This window comes from Panthera tigris, chromosome C2, assembly GCF_018350195.1.
Source record: "Panthera tigris isolate Pti1 chromosome C2, P.tigris_Pti1_mat1.1, whole genome shotgun sequence".
Taxonomy (NCBI): Eukaryota; Metazoa; Chordata; class Mammalia; order Carnivora; family Felidae; genus Panthera; species Panthera tigris.
The window spans coordinates 124,067,311-124,081,904 of record NC_056668.1 but is presented as its reverse complement, the minus strand read 5'-3'; the positions used below and the strand labels follow the sequence as shown (position 1 = coordinate 124,081,904).

At 40.9% G+C, this 14,594-nt stretch overlaps 1 pseudogene; it reads left to right on the top strand.

Annotated features, from left to right (window-relative positions):
• The first annotated feature begins 3,960 nt into the window (after positions 1-3,960).
• LOC102968586 lies at positions 3,961-4,611 on the top strand (annotated as a pseudogene).
• The last annotated feature ends 9,983 nt before the right edge of the window (positions 4,612-14,594 follow it).

Genomic DNA, 14,594 nt, shown 5'->3' with positions numbered 1-14,594 from the left:
AGGGTGCCTTGCCAAAAGGATGTATCTCCTCTCTGATATCTGTAGCAGAAAAAAAAATCCTGATAAAACTTATTGGACTATTTGAGTCATGTAGCCACCCCTAAATATCTTCATATAACCAGAGCAGTGGTATTTAGCTTAGCCTAGCCTGGGCCCCACAGTCAAAATGTAGAGACTTGTTATATGCCATTAAGGACCGAGAGTCCTTAGAAATCAGGCAAACTCATTGCTTTGCCTCATTTTTTTACACCTTTGGTTGAATCTGAACTCCAAGAAAAGTTTCAGAGGCACAGCGTCTGAACCTTTCTGACCAGTTACCAAACAGCATATTTATAGCACAGAGGGAGGATCTGAGAGATTACTCTGGTTCTCACAGAAAATGGATAATTAAAACAGAAAAATGGCAAAAATGTAACATTCAACTTTAAACCAATGGAATTACAAAACTGGTTAGTAGAAAACTGTCCTCAGTTATATAATTTTGACCTATTCGAGTTTAGATTTCCTAAGATTAGGGACATTTTGAAGACTCTCATGCAAAGACATAAATGAAGGAATCAAATCATAACATACATGTTCAAAATGTGACTCACTATCGTTATCCATAAAATTCCCTGGCGAATCCCAAGCTATGGACTGCTGAGTATTCCTCTGTCATCACCTTGAGGCCCAAAAGGAAGGAGGTATAATCAATGTCTCCATGGGATGGCCAATTCTTTCACCTTTTTCTAGGGTAATACTCAGCCCCATCCCGCCTCCACAGAACATTACACAGGGTCAACCATTGCAATGACCGCAGTTTTTGCCAAAGCACCTGGCATTTCAGAGCCAACACTTTCCACTGGACAGAACACTGAGCTTGGAATCAGAAACTCGAACTTGTCCTGACTCCAAGGCCAAACAGCAGTGTGAACTTGAAGGATCGACGACAAGAATTCACAACATGCTTTCATTAATTTTGCATTGATTCTTTGTGTTCATCAGTACTGCATTTAATACTTTTACATGCTTCATCTCTACCCCTCCAACAGTCTTGATCTCACTAGCCTCCAACCTGTGACCAGTCTGAGTGAGGGGCCCAAAGCTCCCAGACACGGGTCAGCAACCACACACACACACTCACACACACAAATGAACACTCACAGATACACACACTCAAACGCCTGGTTATGTTTCTGGATCCTCGGCAGGGTCCCTAATTTATCTGATTTTTTTCAACTCTTAGGCATTTACAGGTGCCTCAGAACTGCTTTTGAACTATTCCATTCCTTGAGCTGAAGCCTGGCTGATTTTTCCTACTTACCAATCCACAGTTAGAAAGGAAAGAGATTATTCTCTTTATAATAGCTCAAATTATGGGGCACCTGGGTGGCTCAGTCGGTTAGGCGTCCGACCTCAGCTCAGGTCATGAAATCGCGGTCCGTGAGTTTGAGCCCCGCGTCAGGCTCTGTGCTGACAGCTCAGAGCCTGGAGCCTGTTTCAGATTCTGTGTTTCCCTCTCTCTGTGACCCTCCCCCGTTCATGCTGTCTCTCCCTGTCTCAAAAATAAATAAACGTTAAAAAAAAAATTTATAATAGCTCAAATTAATATGAAATAAGCATTAAAATAAGCATTAGGAGTTGAAGATAAACCTTTTGTTTAATATTGAGTGCCAGATACTATATCATGGGGACAAAATGTCACTAAAGTATTTAATTTAGATACCAAAAAAAAAAGTTCTAACAGTGATCGCTTAGTGTGCATACCACCATAATACTCCATAGTAAAAGCAACTACTACCTAATAACCAAATAAAATGAAATCTCTTAGCCACCCCTACCATAGGGGTTGCTAAAAGAAACCAGACTTCTTCCTTAGAGAGCCTTCCAAGGAAAACTGGGTCCTGTGTGGAAACAAGGAACATACAGGTCCCTTCCATAGAAAATAACATACTTTGTTCTGTCAACCTATATTTTTGGATGAATATAAAGATAATGTTATATCTAATATAAAATAAGGCTAAAAGTATTTGTCCTTTAATCCAGCAATCTCCCTTTCTCAAATTTCCTCTAAGGAAATGATCATAAATATTTATGCCTAAAAATATATATCATTTGTTTAGAATAGTAAACCTGGATCCAAAGAATTTTTTTAAAGTGGTTGCTTCTGGTTAGGGATATAATAATACTTTTTCTTTATATTTTTCAGACTTTTCAAAAATTTTCAACAATATTTTCATTTTATACCCAAAATAAACTACCACTTCCTGAGCAGACATTAAGAATGAAGAAGAAAGCATTGATGGCAGAAATGACTGCTAGAGAAACACCATTTTGAACCTTTAAAAAAATACAGATAATTATAAATGTTAATATTACTATCATTATCATCTGTTTAGATCTAGCAGATCTCAGAGATAGGTTCAGGCACTTTCTGTACACTGGCTCCAATCCTCAAAATAATCCATGAGACAAGTATTATTATGCCTGTTTCACAGATAAAGAAATCAAAGCTCGGTGAGGCTGAATCTTGCCCAAGTGATGATCAACTGTCCTGGTTTGTCCAAGATTGTCCTCAGTTTAGACTGAAAGTCCTGCATTTCCAGGAACACCTCAGCTCCCAGCAAACCAGGACGGCTGGTCACCCTATGTCAAGGCTACATAGCTAACAGAAAAGCATGGCTCCACATCTCACTCTCTTTCTACTATGCTGGACTGAATCTCACTAAACAGGTAAAATACATACAAAGGAAAGAAGGAAAAATGGAAGGAAGGAAGGAAGAAAGGAAGGAAGGAAGGAAGAGGCAGGAGGGAAGAGCAAATCAACTTTAAAGAAAAAAATATTTGCCTATGAATCCAACAAGCATAATGCTTAAAACAGCACATAGCAAATTCTATTTTTTTAATTAATTAATTAATTAATTTGAGAAAGAGTAAGCATGAGAGAGAGGCAGAAAGAGGGAAAGAGAGAATCCCAAGCAGGTTCTGTGCTATCAGCACAGAGCCTGACACGGGGGCAAAATCTCACCAACTGTGAGATCATGACCTGAGCTGAAATCATGAATTGGACACTTAACCAACTGAGCCACCCAAGGTACTCCTGCAAATTCAATTTTTAATTCTCAAGTTAAAAAAAATGTCAAACAAGAGCAAATCTATTGTAAGTGGTGGACAGATGGTAGGAATGGAAGAGAACATTAAGTCCCTTCTGAGCTGTCGCATTCACCTCAGCTAAGCTCTCAGGGTGCTAGGCAACATGTGTGTACAAAATTTTAAGGGTTCTAGGTCCAGAGAGGACTGTGGTGTGATGCCACCTGAAAGGCAGGGAAAACCCCAGGGCCCCCAAAGTGCTGTCTGCAGGTAAAAATCCTCCAGTGGTAGCAGCTGAAGGTCCCCAAGATTGGGTTTGGGCCAAGGCCCATGTCAACTTACCACTAATCTTAGGTTGGGGCCCCCAACACTGGGGTCTGAGTCAGTCTCCACCAACCTTTGAGAGGCTTCCCATTCCTTTCTTGTCTCAAGTGGAGCTGGATATGACTGGTCTTAGGTTTGTGACCAGTCCAGTCTTCCCCTCTTATCAAAGCTGCCACCCTTAGTCCTTGTTGACGATAATAAAGCTTATTTGTTTTACTTGACAAGCCAACTTGAATTTCCCCAAAGTATTTTTTGAAAGGTGAAATATCAAACATATTAGGCACGTAGGACTTTGCTACCTATACTTAATGGTCGAAGGAGGACAGTTGCCATAGCAATGGCTCTGATAAGAATGATGGAGTGAGACTGGAGGGTGAATAAAATACCTTTATGGGGCACAGGCTGCCCAGCCAGCCAGCCAGCCTCTTATGATACTGGGAGTGTTTGCCCAAGTCTTAGGAGTTAAGTCATAATTGAGACAGACAGAGAGAGAGAGAGAGAGAGAGAGAGAGAGAGAGAGAAACAAAAACGTCCAGTTGTAAACAAACATTTTGAGGGGTGGGAGGTCAGAATATGGATGGAGATATTTTGAACATCAGCAGTGAGTGCATGTGACTGTCTTGTCACAAGGACTGGCAGAGCCCTCCCTCCAGTGGCTTTCTTGCAGACAGACCGTCCCATCTACCTGCAGAGGGGCACAGCTGATAGAACACAGAGAACCCGATAAAGGTTCATGGAGAGTTGGCATCACAATGACCCTGACAGCTTCCCTGGCAACATACAGCAAGACTCTACCTGGCTCGTTCTCTGAGACCCAGTAGTTCCATTCCTGGGAATCTGCTCAAAGGAAATCGTCCTGACCATGGTCCTGCCACTAAGGGAGTCCTCGACAGAAGAATGGTGTACAGAAAATGTGAAAAGAAACTTGATACTGCTGTCACTCCAGACACGTGTCTTTGCACATCCAAATACACAAGCACATCCACATACTACAGAAAGTGGTAAAAAGAGGCTGAACAAAAATAAAGCCTTGACTTCAAAAAAGCAAGAAATCAGTCACATAGAAAGAATGAGTTCTCCACTTGGAGAATTTGTAAAAGTTCTCTGCACTACCCAGGTTCTCATTCCTGGCAGGGCTGTGCCTACAAAAAGAGCATTCGTATGATGTGGGGAAAATAGGTTTTAGACACGAAAAACTACCAGAAAACGTCTGTCTAGATATATTGGTGACGTTTCTGTCTTTCTATAAGATTTTACTTTCTTCTTGGACTTTTGAAGGCATAACATAGATGTTCAAGTTACAAAATAGCATGTTGTAAAACAAATAGTTAAGTTTAAACCAGGGAAGTTGATCAGTGTTCATTCTTTCACTCTCAGGAAGTTTCTGAACAACAGCAATAGAGTCTTCCACCTTGAACTGTTATTTTCCTTACAAGCATTTTATTGAAGTGGAATAGGTGGCAAATTTAATGGAAAATAAGATGTCCCTGTTCTGTATGTACTTCTTACTTAACCTTATTCAGATCATTCTTATTATCCTCTACTTTATAAGTATTGCACAAGTGAGATTATTGACATTTGGCTCTGAACTTGGTGTCCAACTTAAAATTCTTCTCTCAGTCCCTGTTGGTTGCCTAGTTCTTAGAACCAATAGTCCCTCAATTCATTGCAGTTTCACTAAGTATTTAAATACTTGAGACTATTATTGCTGAATGGGTCCTTAGTAATTAGTCTGGACCCAAATCAAACAGACTGTATTTCTTGGAACCAAAACACCAATACCTTTCATCTGAGAACAAGGGCACACAGAACACCCCGCATAGGTGCAAATGAACACAGATTTCAGAAAAACATATTATACACGTTACCTTGAATTCAAACTGTCATGAAAGCCCAGAGCACAGTGGTCATCCATGATGATATGTAATACAAATGGATCACCACTCTTTGGAAAAGCTCTTTGAAGCAAACACCAAACTTTTTTTTTTTTACCTTCTCCCCTCCCTCCTCCCCAAGAAAGAAAAGAAATACATAGAACAAAGGGGCAAAAGACGGAAGGCACAAAGAAGTTCCATGCAGGGCTGTTTTTAATTCTGTAACATCAGAAAAAGGGGGAAAAAACCCTTCTTAATCCTAACAGCAGGAAAGAAGTTAAACTATAGCACAGTAGCATAATGAAATACAATGCAGAAGATAAAATTATGTTTAAGAAATCATCACATGCTAAGTGAAATAAGCCCTACAGAGAAAGACAGATACCATATGGTTTCACTCTTACGTGGATCCTGAGAAACTTAACAGAAACCCATGGGGGAGGGGAAGGGGAAAAAAAAAAAAAAAAGAGGTTAGAGTGGGAGAGAGCCAAAGCATAAGAGACTGTTAAAAACTGAGAACAAACTGAGGGTTGATGGGGGGTGGGAGGGAGGATAGGGTGGGTGATGGGTATTGAGGAGGGCACCTTTTGGGATGAGCACTGGGTGTTGTATGGAAACCAATTTGACAGTAAATTTCATATATTAAATAAATAAATAAATAAATAAACATTAAAAAAAAAAAAAGAAAGAAATCATCACAGCAGGGGCACCTGGGTGGCTCTGTCGGTTAAGCGGTTAAGCAGCCGACTTCAATTCAGGTCATAATCTCATGGTTTGTGAGTTCAAGCCCCGCATCAAACTCTGTGCTGACAGCTCAGAGCCTGGAGCCTGCTTCAGATTCTGTGTTTCCTCCTCTCTCTGCCCCTCCCATGCTCATGCTCTGTCTCTCTCTCTCTTTCTCAATAATAAATAAACATTAAAAAATTTAAAAAAAAAGAAAAAGAAAATCATCACGCCAGTGGAGAAATTCTCATCCTTTCATGTTATAAGAAAGGGCAAAATTCATCATTGTAAATATACTATGACCCGAATCATGGGGAAAACAGACAATCTGAAAGGAAATGCATCACACTATTAACAGTTCTCAAGTGTAAGTGCCGAGACTTGGGTAAGTTTATTTTCTTCTATTCTGTTTTTCTAAATTTTCTGTATGGAGCATGTAGTTTTTATGTTTGCAATAACAGCACTCATTTTTAAAGACCTACACATGTTCTCTTACCTCATAGCGTTCCCAGCTCTCTTTGCTCTTGCCTGCTTCTGCTGTAGAGGCTGGAATAGTCACTTATCCAGCCACATTTGTCCTAGCAGAAGCCACATGGCACATTTCCAGCTGTGAGATGTGAGTGGAAGTCTGAGCCCTGTCTCTGCCCTTTCTCCCTCTTACTGCCTAGAATGCAGACACAGTGAGCGAGTGAGGCCATGGCAGCCATCTGGGAACCAAAGCTGAAAAGGCCAAGAGAATCACGGAGATGCTGGTGGTAACACCATCAGGCACTGAGCCAATGGAAGCAGTTCAGGTTGTTAAGACCCTGATGAAAAGCATTGGAGGAAGCTGTGTGGCAGCAAGGCCAAGAGAAGAGGTTCTCAACCATTACAATCACGTGGGCAGGTTTTGTAAATATTGATGCCCAGGTCCTAATCCTGGAAATTCTGACTTAATTGTTCTAGGCAGTCACCTGGGCATAGGGATTTTTAAAAGCTCCCCAAGTGGTCTGGCTGGGGTTGAGAACCAACTTCTGGAGGAATACAGAAAGAGAGGTCAGAGATGACACCCCAATCCCCAATGATTCAGACTTCTCATTACGTGGAACCAGTCAACCCCACTGTCACTAGATTTTCTGTAACTGGAAGTTGGATGTATTCCCAACTGATGCAATTGTTTCTTAAGACTGGCCTAAGTGTGTACATACAGGAGTTTAAAACTGGTAAAGTTCCATAGCACATGCTGGTCACATAGAGATTTCTGTTTCTCAGTGTGGACTTCTCCCCCTTTTGAAATCAGACCCGAGCAAAAACCAGATTTATGAAGTATATAAAAGTACAGTTTTGTTGCCAAGATAGAGACCCCAAATTTAAGATGTCATGCCCTCTCATTCCTTCTTTGCCTCCACTGGTATTGTCCCACTGTGGCAGAGACCATGAAGTATTGGAAAAATCTCAGATGGCATTCTGCCCCAGGGCCCAGACTCCCTCCCCTTGATGTTAGTTCCTGGCTATACCTCTAAACTGTAGGACTTTGGTACTGACAGACGGGGACAAAGGAAGGACCAGCATGTTTGGTATTACCAGGGAGCTTTTTAGAAATGCCATCCCAGACCTATTGAATCAGAATCTGAATTTTAACAAGATCCTCAAGTAATTTGTGTGCTCATTGAAATTTGAGAAGCCCTGTCTGCAAGAAATAGCTGGAGTTAAGTGTTTAAAGCAGTTCTCTCTCTCTCTCTCTCTTACTCTTTTGGTTTCTCTTTTGCTGGTAAAAACAAAACAAACAAACAAAAAAAAAACCACGTGTTACTTGTTGGGATGAACACTGGGGGTTGTATATAAGCAATGAATTATGGGAATCTACCCCCAAAACCAAGAGCACACTGTATTCACTGTATGTTAGCTAACTTGATAATAAATTATATTTTTAAAAAAAAAAGTGGGACTGTTGAGGAAGACAGAGCAGAGAGGCAAGGTTGTACTAAGGCTGTGGTGAACAACCAGCAAGATGTCCTGCCTATGTAATCAGCTGGCTTTTTCTCCCCACCCCTACTCTTCCCGGGCCAGGGCTGGGACCGCTCTCAGCTCTCTTCCCATTGGCATGCCTATCCCAGGTGATGACTCCACCGACCAGCCAGAAGACATGGGAAAAGGAGCAAATTAAATTCCTTCTGTTAACCTTCTTGCTACAGCAAATGTGCTGATCCCACAGCAATCTCTTTAGGGAAGAAAATTTCAGACAGCTTTGAAGGGAAAAAATTAATTACCACATTTTGTGTGTATAGAGAAAAAAATAGGACCTTGGGGGAAATGAAGGGACAGGGAGCAGGGAGGAGAGGGTGGGAGAAGTGGAGACTATATGCCCTCCTTGGGAATTGTCACACAGCAGAGCACACCACCATGAGGGAGATCTGTTTGCAGGAAGATCTGGAAGAAAGATTGCAGATGTCTGTGCAACTGACGCTTGGATCATGACACACAGGTTAAGGCTTTAGCAATAAGAGAGAACAAAGTCTGCTTCCAAAATTAGAAGGGGGAGGTCTATACTTGGAGAGAAGAAAGTCACTCTGAAGCAGGAGAGAAGCAAGGTGCCCCAGTGTGGTCCTAGAACACTGGTTCAGCAGATCTGGTATAGAACATTTTAAAATCAAACACAGGATGGCATTTCTCAGCTACCCCGTCTCAGCCCCTGGAAGCATATGCCAAGATTTTGGGCAGAGTCTGGAACTGGATGGGTGGTATTCCTCTTGGATGAGAGCCTCCCCTCCTCCCAACCTCAGAGAGAAGACAGCTAGGCAAATGGGACCCTGAATCATCAGGAGCTTAAGCAGTTGCCTCCCAATCAAGGCAGCAAGCTGAGCTGACATGGGAACCCTACCCCCACCCCATGGTCAGTTCAAACACATAGGAATGCTGGATAAAACTGAATAAACTTTTTTTAAAAAATCTTTAGCCAAACTAGAGCATGGCAACCACAAGTGCTGGAAATGAAGAAAGAACTTAAAGCCAGAGTGATGAGTGGAAGTTGATGCCACATGGCCCACAGGGGATTTCCACTAGACATGCATCATGGGTTTATATTTTAACCTCCTTTGAGAAGCATCAGACCCCATGCATGTAGATATTTGAACTGAGCTCACTACATAAAGAAAAATGGAAACACTGCCTTCACTAGCCGACAAACACTGAACAGAAATGTGCTACTGATTGTGCACTAGGTATGGGAAAGAAATCACCTGTGAGGAAAATGAACCCATGTTCCATGCTGTATATAAGACTTCATGGTCTACAAGCAGTGCTTCTACCAGTTTTTCCTGGCTTGGAGCTCTTGCATAGCACAGAAATTATTACCAAAACTAGTCTGGAGGAACTCAACTTCTAGTATGACTTAGAAAGTTCCTGCCAGACTAACCCTCCTGCAGATAACAAATATAAACTCTAAAAAACTATAAAAAACAGCCACCTGAAGCCACTGGAGAGCAAAAAAAGAGAGGGATATTCTGAGGATAGATGACACTTGGAAGAAAGGAAAGGCATAAAACCATTCTAGTGGCTTCTGGCCCAAATGAAGGTCAAAGTCAAGCAGCATGGAGCAGCTAAAACTCAGTGAGAAAACCTGCATTCTTTATGGCCTGAAGAATGAAAGAACAGAGTTTAGGGAAACCAGAGCCACCATAAAATGAGAAGGGAATCTTGGAATAAACAGACTGAGAGGAGTAATGTCCAAATTTTGTATGTAAACTTTTCCCTAACTCTCTGATTCAACCCTGAACTATACAAGTACAGGGCTGACTTGTAAACATCTGGCTTAGGATAAAAAACTAAATGGAGATTTGAGATGCCCTCAAGACACAGAGTTTGTGGTAAGAGTACAAGCAAGTTGATTGTTTACACAAACAAATAAACAAACAAAATCAGCACTATTTGGAAGAACATAATAGAACCCCGTCTCTAAAATATAACATTCACAACACACAGGATAGAATAAAAATTATTTAACATGTAGAGGACATAACCCATTATTCATAGAGAAGGTAATCAGGGAGACTAACTTCAAAATAACTCCAGCGATAGAATAGCAGATAAGGATTTTAAAGCAGCTATTGTAACTATGGTCAAACACACAAAAGAAAATGTGCTTATAATGAATGAAAAGATAAGAAATCTCAGCAGAGAAGTAGAAACTATTTTTTTAGAACAGAAACTCTAGAACTGAAAATATGATTTCTGAAATTTATAAAAATGTAATATATGAACTTAAAAGCAAAATGGAGAGGACAGGAAATCCTCAGTTAACTTGAAGACAGATCAATAGAAATTATCCAAGAACAGAGAAAAAGAAGTTTGAACAAAAACAAAACCTCAGGGACTTATAGTATAATATCAAAAAGAAACAAGGGAGACCTGGGTGGCACCTGGGTGGCTCAGTCGGTTAAGTGTCCGACTTAGGCTCGGGTTATGATCTCTCAGTTCATGAGTTCAAGCCCTGCATTGGGCTCTGTGCTGACAGCTCAGAGCCTGGAGCCTGCTTCAGATTCTGTGTGTCCCTCTCTCTCACTGCCCCTCCCCCATTCACACTCTGTCTGTCTCTCTCTCTCTCAAAAAAAAAATTATAATAAACAAACATTTTTTTAAAAAATTAAAAAAAAAGAAAAGAAACAAGGGAGACCAGAAGACATTGGTATGATACTAAGGTCTGAAAGAAAAACTCTCAACCTAAAAGTCTATACCCAGCTCAAATATCCTTCAAAAATGAAGGCAAAATATAGTTTTCCAAGAAAAGGAAACCATGTATTTATTTCCAGCAGATCTGACTACAAAAAAAAAAAATGCTAAAGAAAGTTCTTCAAACTGAAGGGAAATGATGCCACATGGAAACAAGGATCTTCAAGAAGAAATGAAGATCTTATTAAATAGAACATTGTATGTCGCTAGGTATAATGCAAGGTTCAAAGCCTGAGAATCTGAGAGTCAGTGCACAGTATCTAGCCTTCCCCATAACCACCACAGCAATTCTGGGCGGCTGTCAATATTCCACACTCCCCCACATAACTGGGAGTATCAATTGAGCCACATTAAGAAGCAAATAACTGTTTGTGAATAATAGTAATGGGCAAATCTTGGCAGTCTCTAAACACAATACTAAACCAGGAAATTCTTAACTTTGGGAACCAACTGAACTGAAAGAACAATTGTGCAAATGTTACTCTGCAGACACTTGATATAGAAATGAAGTTTCCAGGAGGCAAATTTCCTCATGAGCCTCATATCTCAAAGGCATCTCCTAATAGGTCTTAATATGATCAGCAAAGCCAGTACAAAAGACAACAAAATAATGGTCATTCTCTGCGTGTCTTGGCCCACAGTAGGAAGTAGTGTCAGCTTTAAAAAAATATATATTTTTTTATTTCATATTTCTCACCAAGCTATCAATTTGTTAGACCTCTCTAGAAAGGAAGATTTCTCAGCTTCTGAAAGAATAACAGCAGAAAAACAAACAAACAAAGGGAATTTATGCCTAGCACACTGAATTGATTGAAACTACTTGCTAAAATAACTTCTCCACATTAGGGTGATAGTGGGGGAATTGTGTGTATGTATGAAAGCTGTGGGGAAGATACGATTTTAAAAGAAATAAAACTAAGTCCACTCTGCTTTTAATCAATAGTGCTGGAAACTATTCACAGAAGGATTACATAGTGTCAATTAGTCATTATTGTTAGTGGCAAATAGTTCAACTCTCCCCTCTCTTTAAGCATATTTCCCCTCCTGGATGTGGAGGAAAAGCCTTTCCAAAGCAGCAGTCTTTGGGCCAGACTGTCTCAAGGGAACGATCATGGCTTCTGCAGTGGACAGCTTAACTTCAGAGAGCTGCTGAGGAGTGTGGTTTGCAGAGTAGGGCAGCACAGACAAGGAGTAAAGATGCAACTGTGAACCCCACAGCTGCCTTCCCTCCAGTTCCCTTCCTCTGCTCTGATTCAAGCTGCAGTAGAGTGGAAACCCTAAAAAGAGGCTGAATGTGAGGCTTCTCCACTTACGTGCAATCCTTTCACATCCTCTTTCTTACGTGGAGGCTGGCTTTCCTTTTTCTGAACACGAAGATTGGCACTTACTTCACTGTTTTCCAAATTGAGTTTCATGCACATAATATATTTTCAAGACTCACTGTATTCACTTACTGAATAAGTATGTTTTTAATGTCTATTTTACAGCAACATAAAGATATTTTGCTATTAAAATACAACATTTGGGGTGCCTGGGTGGCTCAGTCGTTTGAGTGTCCAACTGTTAATTTCAGCTAAGGTCACAATCTCACAGTTTGTGAGATATATCTCTGCACTGGGATCTGTGCTGACAGCATGGAGCCTGCTTGGGAGTCTCTCTCTCTCTCTCTCTCTCTCTCTCTCTCTCTCTCTCTCTCCCTCTCAATTTTACTGTTAGTTAAAGCCAATGCATGAGAATAGCTAATAAAAACAAACTTGGACAACCATGCCAGGTTTTCATCAAGGACCATGGATGAATACAGCTCTTCCAGAAATTTCCACTGTGCTACATGGGTTTGGTGAATATGACAAACATGAAAACTGAATGTCCTAGGACATCCCATCCCAAGAGAAGAAAAGTGGGAAAGAACAAGTTTACTTCAAGGATGAGCAGGGATGATTCTGGATACAGAGTCATGGTTTCATTTTGATTGTCCTCTAATCTACTGCAGATTGACTTGTATCTGAATTCTAGGGCAAGCTCACTACAAAAAGAAGTGAAAAATATTAACAACTGCTTCACTAAAATCTCCATGACATACTTTGAGAGGTACTAGTAGCTTTAGTACCACAACCCGGCTGATAAGTAGATGCAACTGACGTTTCCCGGGGAGGAGGAGTGGTCTTCGAATCTTGGGTACTAAACTGACATAAAGTCTCCTTGTTTGGAGCCAGGGACAACAAATGGCTGGATCTTAAATGCCAACTCGGACAGATTCCAATTAACTGTTGTTAGGACTCAGGTATGAGAGAATGTCGTGATCAATGAGCAATGTCTGTCATGGAACCGGCTGGGGAATGGTAGTACACTTGCCATACACTCACCTCCCTGAATCCCTCCAAGATGAAGTCAGCCAACCATTCCCCGTATTACACTGAGGATGCGCTTCTTTCAACATCCCATGTTATGCGTTCAAAAATCTTGTATTTATTTTTTATCTACTCTTAAGCAAGGATACACTTATAAAAGTGCACTGTCTCCAACCAATCTAGTCATTGTTGAACAATCCGACAAACCCAAGAGGCATTCTCATCACATTTATTGTCCCTTATGCTTCAGAGCACTTAACAATCCTCAACTATTGCTATTTCTTAAAAAGCAACAGCACTCCACCTAGTGAATTTCACTTCAGAATCGTAGTACTATTGTTATTTTTAGGATTATTCTTGTCTTCCTGCTTCGTGCTAAAGATTTTAAACATGCGTACATTTGACATGCTTCAAAACTTCTTTTGTTCTTTCAGGGAGCTTTTGGAGAGGGTCCAACTTCATAATGTCCCTGTGAAGCAAGGCCATGCAAAATCCTTTGAATTTACTTTCATAAATATGTCTTGAGTACCTACTCTGTATCAGGGGCCATGGCAGGTACACAGATGAATAAAGAAGAAAGATAAAGTATCATTTGTTGAGACCCTGCTGTGCTATGCAATGTACCAATACCACGTTGGGGAGGTTGAAGTGTTTCAGCTCATTTCATTTCCATAACAACCTCCGAAAGCATCATTATCACAAACACAGCTGAGGAAACTGAGGCTCATGGAGGTTACTTGACTTGCAGACTCATGCATTGAGTGATTACTGGAGCTGAGATTTGAATCCTGTCTGTCTAACTCAAAGCCCATGGTGTTTCACTGCACAATGACAAAGACCAAATTAGAAGTATGGTTCATAGGAAAGTGGAAGGAGGGGTCCTGGGAAATTTGCAGTCAGAGCACTTCCTAGCGAATTGTGTGAAAGTGGGCCAGTTACTAACCACCCCTAGCCTCAGCAGCCCAGTCAACATGGGGTAATTCCTACCTTGCAAGGTAGTTGCAAGGAATAAAGATGATATGTGTAAAGCACCTACCACATGGCAGTCTATAAAGAATAGCTACTGTTATTCCTATCCTTGTAAATCACCATTTCTCAAAGAGGCAGGAGCCATTTTCCTACACACTGAATTCTCAGAGTTTGCATTGGGTACAAATCATGAAATCTAGGACCAAAGTTAACAAGATTTTGTTATATGACTTTTAGAAAGTATATAGTTGACTCAAGAATCTCAGGAGAGTCGGCAAGAAGAGAAAATCCCAAATCAGAGGCAAGTTCAAAGACTGCTTTCCTACTCCCAAGTCCTCCTTCAGCCGAACTACCGGCCAGGAATGACAAGGGGACTCACCATTGTTGAGTCTGCCTGTGAATTTGCATGACAAGTGATAAGCGACATAACCACCAAGTCTGGCCCCCTGGAATAGCTACGGCATCTACAGTGAGAGGAAGGCCATTATCTAAACTGTCTGGAATCCCAGGCAAATCATTATAGAAAGGCACAAATTCACACTGGATCAGGCTTTTGATGGTCTGTGGGGGGAGGCTGACT